Source organism: Sphaerodactylus townsendi, linkage group LG03, assembly GCF_021028975.2.
Source record: "Sphaerodactylus townsendi isolate TG3544 linkage group LG03, MPM_Stown_v2.3, whole genome shotgun sequence".
In the NCBI taxonomy this organism is placed as follows: Eukaryota; Metazoa; Chordata; class Lepidosauria; order Squamata; family Sphaerodactylidae; genus Sphaerodactylus; species Sphaerodactylus townsendi.
The window spans coordinates 10,628,850-10,639,774 of NC_059427.1; positions in this window are offsets into that span (position 1 = coordinate 10,628,850).

Here is a 10,925-nt window from a genome sequence, read left to right on the forward strand (position 1 = left end):
CTTAGATACCAAGCCCTCAGATGCCACCAAAATGTCCCCATAAAACACACAAAGATTTCCTCTGAGTGACTTTTCGGATCCTGAGGAGACATAAAAATATCATACAGCTGTGAGTATTTGCTGTAGAAGGCTGAAAGAAACTGCCTTGCTTATTTTCATTTCTCAGTCCATCATTTATGTATGTGTTTAATTTATTTAAAATTGATTAGATGCCTTTCTCCCTTGTAGAGCTCAAGGTGCCCTGCAAGGTAAATAAAATGATAAAAAGATCAATAAAAACAAAAGAAAAGAAATAATTATAGAAACATACAAAACACCAATTAGGAGTAGGTTTCTATGATAGCTACACCTGAAACACCTTGGAGTCTCTTAGAAATGGGTTGTGCAAGAGTATCTAATCTTTCTGAAAGCACTTGGACAGATTTATGGAGGAGAAGTCGATTTATGGCTACCAATCTTGATCCTCCCTGATCTCAGATTGCAACTGCCTTAGCAGACCAGGTGCTCAGGAGCAGCAGCAGCAGCAGAAGGCCATTGCTTTCACATCCTGCACATGAGCTCCCAAAGGCCACTGTTGGGCCACTGCGAGTAGCAGAGTGCTGGACTAGATGGACTCTGGTCTGATCCAGCTGACTTGTTCTTATGTTCATAGAGACGTTAAAGATTAGCAAAGCCTGGCTCCCTGTACATAAAAAATGGACTGATAACCCCACCCGCAATACAATGCATTCAACCACACCTTTGCATAGCAAGTTCCACCCAAACACTTAATGATTGGTTCCCCACCCTGGGATATGGACAATATACCACACTAAACTTTCCCTTCTCATTGAGGCCCTTTCCACACGGGCCATTTACAGCGCCCTAGGGACGGCAAAAACACCATCCCTAGGGAGCTGTTCGCATGGGGGGTGCAGCTGCATCGCAGCCACACCGCCCTCGCTCTCCCCCCAGCGGCGCAAAGCCGCTGTTTCCAAACCTCACTCCCCGAGCGAGGTTTTCTGGAAACAGCGGCTTCCACCCACTGCCGTGCGAACGGCAGCAGCTGGAAGGTGCCATCCCCCCTTTCCTGATCAATGTACCTTCCCTGCGACCTTCCAGCGCATTGCCCAGGCCTGGGGACATGGCCCCCCTGCCCTGCGACTCCAGAGCTGTCACGTAGGGCAGGGGGGCGTGTCCCCTGGCCTGGGCGACGCACCGGAAGGTCGCAGGGAAGGTACGTCAATCGGGCGACGGCACAGCGCTGCGCCATCTTCCCTGCCTCTACTGGGACCATTAGTGCGAACAGTCCCGGGGGGGGTGTCGGCATTCTATACGCCGATGCACCCCCCCAGCATGGCCGTGCGGAAACGGCCTTCGACACAGTGTGAAACAGACTTTTCTCTGTGATACACCTCTGAAGATGATAGCCACAGATACAGGCGAAACGTTAGGAACAAAATCCACCAGACCATGGCCACACAGCCTGGAAAACCCACCAGAACCAGTTGAATCCGGCCATGAAAGCCTTCGACAAAACATTCTTATGTTCACTTTGGTGAGAATCTCAGAAACTGTATTTTATCTTAAAACAGATAGGATAAGGGATATCATGCATGCCATCTTTCTGTTTCTGATTTCATTCCCATCGACAAGTATATTTTGTATCATTGTGATTCTTTTATATTTACTCATTTCAAGAATGATTAAATTGATTTTAAATAAAAATCTTAAAACATAAACATGATTGATCTTTGGCTGGGATACTAGGTTTTCATTTGACATCCACAGAAATTAGGTAGCAAAGAAAACAGCCATTTCAACATAGCCCTGTCATTGTATGGTTAATGCATTGCTTTGGAACAGGCAAAGGAATGATTCCTTGAAGCAGGGGTTTTTTTTTTACACCCATTACAGAAGTGTGTGTGTGCACCCATGAGGGAATTCCTAACTGCCTGATGGAGGTGGCTCAGCCAAATGGGGCCACCACAGAAAATGCCCTGGCACAGACAACCACTTTGCTCAGATGAATGAAGCTGTTGCTGTGGGAAGTATCAAGCGAGGCAGTCCTAGAGATACAATGAAAGGGTTCATGATACTCCTCACTGGAGCTATTCAACTTATTGTTTCTGCTGCAGATATCCCAGAATTGTGTTGCCAAATCTATCTCCGAGAAGATCCCAAGCTTAGAAGGAGATAATATTTGTTTCCTGTGTTTTTAAAACTTTTGCTTTTCAGCACTCCACCCCACCCCACCCCTTAATAAAATTCCATTCGCAAAGCATTTAACAAGAACCGGAATTGAATCCAAATGACAATTTGAGTCCAGTACAAAATGTTGGCTTCTCAGCTGGAACCTGGCACTGTGCCTGGATGCTTCTGGCCGCTCCTCCGGTCTCCTGAACAGTGTTTGGAAGGAGGAGAGCTTTCCACCAGAGCAGCTTCCTGAGCGCCTTCTGATGGCAACTTTAATTATGCTTTGTTTCGCACAGAGGTGATTAGTCCAGCCATCAATTGAGTTAGTTGCTGCACCTGCCAAGAGCGGTCCCATGCCACCAAGTCAAATACTACCATGGATGAACTTTCAGGTAAGTAACTGTGTTGGTCTGCAGCTGAAGAACTAGATCTGAGTCCAACAGCATCTTAAAGACCTACAAGATTTCTAGAGTATAAGCTTTTCATCAGAGAGGTATCTGATTAAGGGAGCTTTCAAACACCTATACTCTGGAAGCAGAGGTGGGATCCAGCAGGTTCTCACAGGTTCCCGAGAGTAGGTTACTCATTATTTGTGTGTGCCGAGAGGGGGTTACTAATTGGTGATTTTGCCACGTGATTTTTGCCTTAGTTACGCCCCTCCTCTCAGCAGCAGCGCGCAGAACTTGAAGCAGTCTAGCGGGAGGTGCACCGGCGTGCGTGGCAGCCTGCGCCTCCGTGCATTCGTTTCCTGCCCAAGGACCGGCATGGCGGCTGCGTCCTTGCTACCAGCCCCGTAGAAGTGCCCCAAACACGGAATGCCCGGCTACGGCCCCGTCGTGCGATCAAGCCCTATTGAAATGCATACGGTTTGAATCCCACCACCATGGGAACCTGTTACTAAAAATTTTGGATCCCACCACTGTCTGGAAGTCTTGTTGGTCTTCAAGATGCTCCTGGACTAAAATCTAGTTCTACTGCAAACTAACATGGTTACTTACCTGAAACTATCTTTACGGATGAAGAGGGATCTTCAACTGTGGTTTACATCTCACCCTTCCTTGAAAGAGTTCACAGTCCCTCTTCACTTCTGTGTTATTCTCACAAGCCATTTGTGCAGCAACCATATATACTTGAAGTTGTCACTGCTTCTTCTAGCTGGAGTTGTCAGTGCAAAGCATCTCTGCTTTGGATTGACATTTCCAGTTAGAGCAGCAACAAGTTACAAATATCATTGTGGTTTCTGGATATGATTTTCTTCTTGGCCTAAGACAACACAGCTTTCTGAGGATCATTGCATACAGTTCTCCACAACACCCAAGGGCTTTATCTAACAGCTCCTCAGTTGTTCTCAAAAGATGGCATTGTTCTGGATGGAACATTGGACCATTCTGAAGAAGACACTGATATTCATCCTCTAAGCAAGAACTTGCAGAATGACTTTTTCCATCTTCTTACAGACACTGGGATAGATATGGTTTATCCTTCAGCAATAAAGGAGGTTGCACACCACTTGTCTCAAAAGAAAAAATGCTGCTTCAGTGCAAACTGGTGTGAGCGTTAGGATGAGACATCTAATAAGCAATGTAATAACACTAGTATTGCAGCAACCCGAAAGAAGCATAGCTAAGACTAACCAAGTTTATTCCAATATAAACTTTCACGAGCCAGAGCTCATGTCATCAGATGCATCTGAGAAAGCAAGATCTGTCACCCAAAAGCTTCTGCTTGCGTGAACTTGGTTAGCCTTAAAATATACCTCTTGACTTCTGCTTTATTTTTGTGTGGTAGTTGTTAATTGGAGAAAAGAAATCAAAACCGCTGTTAAGATCCTTCATCTGACTTGAATAATAAAATGCTGCTCCTTTGATTACTATTTTTACGGGAAGTCTCTCCAAGAGCCCATTAGATGGATATCAAGTTTTATATGAACCAGCTGGATAGTAAGTTCTACGTTTGCAAAGACTTTATGGGCTCTGCTTTTCTATTCCAATCGCGTGCCCTTTCAGCCTCTTTCGTTTAGTATGAAACTGAATCTTGGGAACACTGAGAGGCATTTTCTAGAATTGTTCTTCAAGAGTCTTAGGCTAATTCCGCACATGCAGAATAATGCACTTTCAAACTGCTTTCAGTGCTCTTTGAAGCTGTGCGGAATAGCAAAATCCACTTGCAAACAGTTGTGAAAGTGGTTTGAAAACGCATTATTTTGCGTGTGCGGAAGGGGCCATAGCATGGTTTTCTTAAGGTGTGCGTATGCTTCGTAGTTTGCCTTTTTGCAAAATGTCACCATTGCTATTTAGAGATAATTCTAGCAAGCCAACACACACACACACAAATATCACAAATGCCTTTTTGTTGGCATTCCCTTGTTCCTTTTTCCTCACATGGCATGATTGAGTATGTAAGAATGTCAACAATATTGTTGCAAAATGTCAACAGTACATGGAAGCAGAAAGGGAGGAAGCAGTCAGGAATTTGACTACTTTGAACTTCCTAAGCAAGAGTTCAATACTGCCCTGACTGAGTCTGGTGGTTAGCTTTTACCTAATAAATATGGAAACATCTGAATTTTTACAAGCTGCCTTGAAATCTGCTTCTGATAGTTTGTGCCTTTGGGGGTTTTACCACCCAATGAAGGATTTCTTCCCCAAAACCTATTGTATACATATATCTGTGTAAGTTTATATTATTCTACTAAATCTGTCTGCTTTACATAAGAACATAAGAACAAGCCAGCTGGATCAGACCAGAGTCTATCTAGTACAGCTCTCTGCTACTCGCAGTGGCCCACCAGGTGCCATTGGGAACTCACATACAGGATGTGAAAGCAATGCCCTTCTGCGGCTGTTGCTCCCGAGCACCTGGACTGTTAAGGCATTTGCAATCTCAGATCAAAGAGGATCAAGATTGGTAGCCATAAATCGACTTCTCCTCCATAAATCTGTCCAAGCCCCCTTTAAAGCTATCCAGGTTAGTGGCCATCACCACCTCCTGTGGCAGCATATTCCAAACACCAATCACTTTGTTGTAACATAGGAGTTTACTACGCTTGTAAAGCACAACTTTTCTATTTGAAACCATGTATCTTTCCAGTGGTGTTCTACAGCTTGAATATGTGATAGATGGTTTAAAGGAATAGTTACATCCAGGGTTAGGATGTTACTGTAGGGTTGTGGGTAGAGTAGGAATTGGGAGACCGGGTTCAAATTCTTACTCAACTATAGCTCTCGTATTCTATTCTAGGGCACATCAATCCTTGAAGAGGCCACGGCTGAATGACAGAGCACATTCTGAATATCAGACATTCACGTTATAAGAGCTCTCTTTCTTTCAAACATTTTATATCTCACATTGCCTCAGCCTCAAAGTGGCTAATGACATAACATCCAGTTGCATGGACAAAAAAGTTTAGTCCAGTAACAGGAACAATGTCAATTTTAAAAGGCACTGACTTTTTAGGGAGAAATACATATGATTTTAAAATGCTCATGATTTTTAAAATATCAGAATTAAAACAGCAGCTAATATACTTCCAATGGGGGACTTTCTGCCCTGAGAAAATCCTGGAAGGGGCAGGGATCGTAGAGAAGTAATACAAAGTTTGCAGCATGTTCCTACAACCTAGGTCCTAGGGCAATAGCCAGGAATCTATGCTGCACTTAGGTAGCAAAACCTTCCATCGCTTGAAACCTTAGGGAGAATCCGCCAATCAGAATACACAAATGGACCAATGGTATGCATGTCTCTGAGGGTTTTTTAAAAGATAAAATGGAGGGAGAACCATGTATGTTGTTTTGAGTTCCTCAGAGGAAGGGTGTGGTAAAAATACAAGTCTAAAACAGGCAGAAACTGATGCTCATACATAGCTGTGAGCTGCCTGATATTCCCAGATACCAGAGATGTAAGCCAAAAATGGAAAAGAAGCTATTTTGTCAGCCAGCCAATATGCCACAGCAAAGTTTAAAGAAACATTTTGAAGGCCTCTACTGAAACTGCCACAGAAATAAGATTTGGGTTTTTTTCCTGGTCTCCCTAAGAATACTGAAAAGCCACAGTGGCGTGGCTGAATTACAAAAACAGTGATTAAACTTTTCAGAGCCTGCAGCCGACAGGGAAGATACATCAAAGAGTGGAATATACTGGACGAATGCTCTCCTCACACAGAACTCTCGCCATGACAGCACATTTTGCTCATTGAGTGGATTTTTTCCACCACAACCCAGGGAGCTCCAGCTCACTGCCAGAGCAGGCAAAAGGGCCCTAGCTCAAATCCCATTGTTTCTAAGGCCCCTTCCGCACACGCAAAATAATGCCCTTTCAAACCACTTTCACAACTGTTTACAAGTGGATTTTGCCATTCCACACAGCTTCAAAGAGCGCTGAAAGCAGTTTGAAAGTGCATTATTCTGCATGTGTGGAATGAGCCTCAGTGAAAGGATCAGGTAGGAGGTTACGTGAAAGTCCGCTGTCTGAGTACCTGGAGAACCACTGCCAGTCCGAGGAGTAAACAAGTCTGACCTGGCTAGACCGCAGTGGTCTGACAAAGCATAAGGAAGCTTCATGCTTTCACTTGAGGTCATGTGCTGAACCACTGATGTATATGTCCCGATAAACAAACACTGAGTGTATTCATACTGCCCCACCCCTTATGCTAGAACCACAAACTAACAGAGAACATCAACAGCCCTTACAAATCCACCTGGCTACTATTGTAATCTTTGGAGGCCCTGATGTGTGTGCCCCAGTGGTGGGATACAAAAATTTTAGTAACAGGTTCCCATGGTGGTGGGATTCAAACTGTGGCGTAGCGCCAATGGGACTGGGCGGGGAACAGGGGCGTGGCCATGCATTCCTGGGCGGGGCTGTGGCAAGGACGCAGCCGCTGCGCCGGTCCTTGGGCGGGAAACGAATGCACGCAGGCTGCCACGCACACCGGTGCATCTCCTGCTAGACTGCTTCAAGTTCTGCGCGCTACTGCTGAGAGGAGGGGCGTAACTAAGGCAAAAATCACATGGCAAAACCACCAATTAGTAACCCCCTCTCGGCACACACAAATAATTAGTAACCTACTCTCGGGAACCTGTGAGAACCTGCTGGATCCCACCTCTGTGTGTGCCCCTACTTTCTGAGCTTAGGGGAGTGACCACACAAGAGCAGGATTCATCTTGGTCATGGAACCAAATTCTAGAACTTTCCCCAGGAGATGTGTCTGTTTCCTCACAGTGACCATAGGCTCCTTTTCCCCCCCATTTGGCATTGCCTCAATGATCCCTCCTTCCTGTTTTGTTGTTTTTATGAACTTGGATGTACTTCAGCTGTTTTTAATTGTTTTAATGATGTGTCCATGGAGGGCTGTTGTTGTTGGTTTTAATGGTTTTTAAGATGTTTAAAGATGAGATTTTATTGTGACCATTTAAACTTGTCGACCACCCTTGGTGGCCCTTATGACAGCAGAAAGGCAGGACACAAATTCTGCAAAATAAAATAAAAGACAAGTTTCACGGGAAAAGACAATAATGCTAGGAAAGGTGGAAGGCCGGAAGAAAAGCGGGAGACTCAAAATGAGATGGACTGACTCTATGCAATGGATTGATTCAGTTTGCAGGGCCTGAGAAAGGCTGTTAACAATAGGATGTTTGGGAGAACATGGATTTATACGGCTGCCGTGAGTCAAAAGCGACTTCATGGTATTCAACACACACACAAAATTTTCAACAACTATGAAACAACTAGTAGCAGGAAAGGGGGAGTTTCGAACCCTCTGAATCATCCTAGACTCAAGAACACAGTCTTGGCACCTTTAATTTTTTTCCCCGTTTCTTTTTATTAGGATTTTAAATATTAAAATTAAGTACAATACCCACATAGTAACAGCCCATGAAAAAATAACATAAAAAATAAGATGTATTACAGCTAATAATCTCTACATAGTTGATAACAGCTGAATAAGGAAGATGAGAATCAGATAAAAACAGTCAAACTTATTTAGCTCTAGGTTATAGTTTTATTTGCAAAAAAATAACAAAAGATAACCAACAAGAAGCAAATGTTTGCCGTTTCTTCCTTCCTTTTCTATATATACTCCGTTATTTTAAGACATTTCTGTAATTTCCCAAACCATTCTTTCAAGAGAAGATATCCAGAGGGCACACTTGCGCATGCACCTACAGAGGTAAACCTTTTTAATAATGTTGTAGCCACGGGGAGATAACATCTCTCAGAACCATTCTAGCCTTGAGACACAGATCTGGCCTCTTATCACTGAAGCATTTTTTAAAAAATTTCAATCTTTGTTTCATAGAGGTAGCCAAGTTAATCAGTTGCAGAAAAAGCGACTTGTGGTGCTTTAAAGACTTAACAGGTTTTTTTTTACACTGCTGACTGCGTCTCCATAGTTCAACAAAAAGAATATAATTTTTGTGGGTGTGCATATCCCACTAAGTGAGGACAACGCATTCTGAGCATCTGACGAAGCAAGCTGCAGTCCGTATATGCCGCTCGTTCAAGGATGGGGATCAGACAGGGCCCATTCGCTATCCCAATAACCCAAGTGGCCACTTGGGATCCCAAACAGCTGAGGATGGGGCGGGAGAAGCTGTGTGGAAGGTGGCAGCTTTCATCACTGGTGCCACCAACACCCAGGGTGTTCAAAAAGCAGGAGCTAAGGCTCCTCCTGTTCATCTCACTTTGGATCCTGCTGGGGCAACCCAAAAAACGACCCTCAGTTGGGGGGGGCAAGGAATCAAGACACTACAGTATAAGCAAGACACTATTGCCTCAGGAGGAACAGTAGAGCTATCACAAGGACTTATGGGGAAGGCTCCCTGAAAGATTACCTTCGCGTGAGGGCTCAAAGCTGTGAACGAAGCGAAGGTAGACATTGCCTAGGCCAGAGATGTTACTTCAGTTTGTAAATTTGAGTGGTCACAAGTCATTTCCTATGGAGTTCTCTTACCAGTCTGGATATTTGGTTGAACCCCAAGAAAGGAAAAGGACAGCCAATGAGCTTCACAGTTGGGTCTTGCAGAGGAAGCCCTATGAGGTGTTTTGTATGTTTTGTCTGGAGAAGAGAAGGTTAAGGGGTGACAGGATAGCCATGTTTAAATATTTGACGGGATTTCATGTTGAAGATGGTGTAGCTTGTTTTGTTGCTGCTCCAGAGACCAGGATATGGAGTAATGGATTGAAACTACAAGAGAATAGATTCCGCCTAAACAATAAGAAGAAATTCCTGACAATAAGGGCTATTCGACAGTGGAATGTGCTACCTCAGTGTAATGGAGTCTCCTTCTTTGGAGGTTTTTAAAGAGTCTGGATCAGGGGTCTTCAAACTATGGCCCTCCAGAGGTTCATGGACTACAATTCCCATCAGCCCCTGCCAGCATGGCCAAGTGGTAGGGCTGATGGGAATTGTAGTCTATGAACATCTGGAGGGCCATAGTTTGAAGACCCCTGGTCTGGATTAACCACCTGTCAGAAATGCTTTGATTGTGTATTCCTGCATAGCAGGGGTTGGGCTGGATGGCCCTTGTGGTCTCTTCCAACTCTACAATTCTACAAAGTTCTATGAAGAAGAATATTTGAGTAGGGAACTCCAGATTGCTGAGGAAAGACATGTTGATAAAGCAACGGATAGTGCTTTCCTACTCAACTGATCTGGAATTAAGGGCTACTAGCAAACTTCTCCAGAACTCTAAAACAAAGGCAAAAGTGCATTTGACACTCCACAGAGGAAATTCAAGTTTATAATGTCACAGAACTTATATGGGGTTGTTGCTATACTTACACACCTTGTGGATATTGGTACACCAATCACGGTGGCTCATACTGACAACACTGTTGCTTATAGTGACAAGGATCTTTCCAGGCATAATTAAAGGTGCAGGGTTTAACTTTTAAAACCCTCATCAGTAAGCGACTCAGGTATCCCAAGACCTGCACACTCCCATGAAATTATGTCTGTACTTAAAGATCTTCACTGGAGGTCCTTCCTCACCTGAATGTAATGGTGTAATTAAGTCTCTGTCTTCCTCAGGTTTTCCTGGTACTCGTCCAATGGTCCTTCTGGTGCCAGATGTAGATGTCTCTATTTTACTGGCACGTACTTACAACTCCATTCAGACAATTCTGAAACCTCACCCTGGCCTAAGAGGACTGCTAAAGGCATGGTGTGGTGATTAAGAGCAATGGACTCTAATCTGGGGAACTTGGTTCAATTCTCTACTCCTCCACATGAAGCCTGCTGGGTGACCTTGGGTGAGTCACAGTTCTCTCAGAACTCTCTCAGTCCCAACTACCCAACAAGATGTCTATTGTGGGTGGGGGAGGAAGGCGATTATAAGATAAGAACATAAGAACTAGCCTGCTGCATCAGACCAGAGTCCATCTAGTCCAGCATTCTGCTACTCGCAGTGGCCCACCAGGTGCCTTTGGGAGCTCACATGCAGGATGTGAAAGCAATGGCCTTCTGCTGCTGCTGCTGCTCCTGAGCACCTGGTCTGCTAAGGCATTTGCAATCTGAGATCAAGGAGGATCAAGATTGGTACCCATAGATTGACTTCTCCTCCATAAGATGCTTTGAGACTCCTTAAAGGTAGGGTATAAAAACCAACTCTTCTTCTTCTTCATCATCATTGGCTTTGCTATGAGGAATTGCAGGACACAGGCCACCATTTTTCAATATGGGTTTGCTTGCATTCTATTGCTGTGCTTTTATTACAGTTGCTTAAAATTATGTTTTACAATGTGTTATT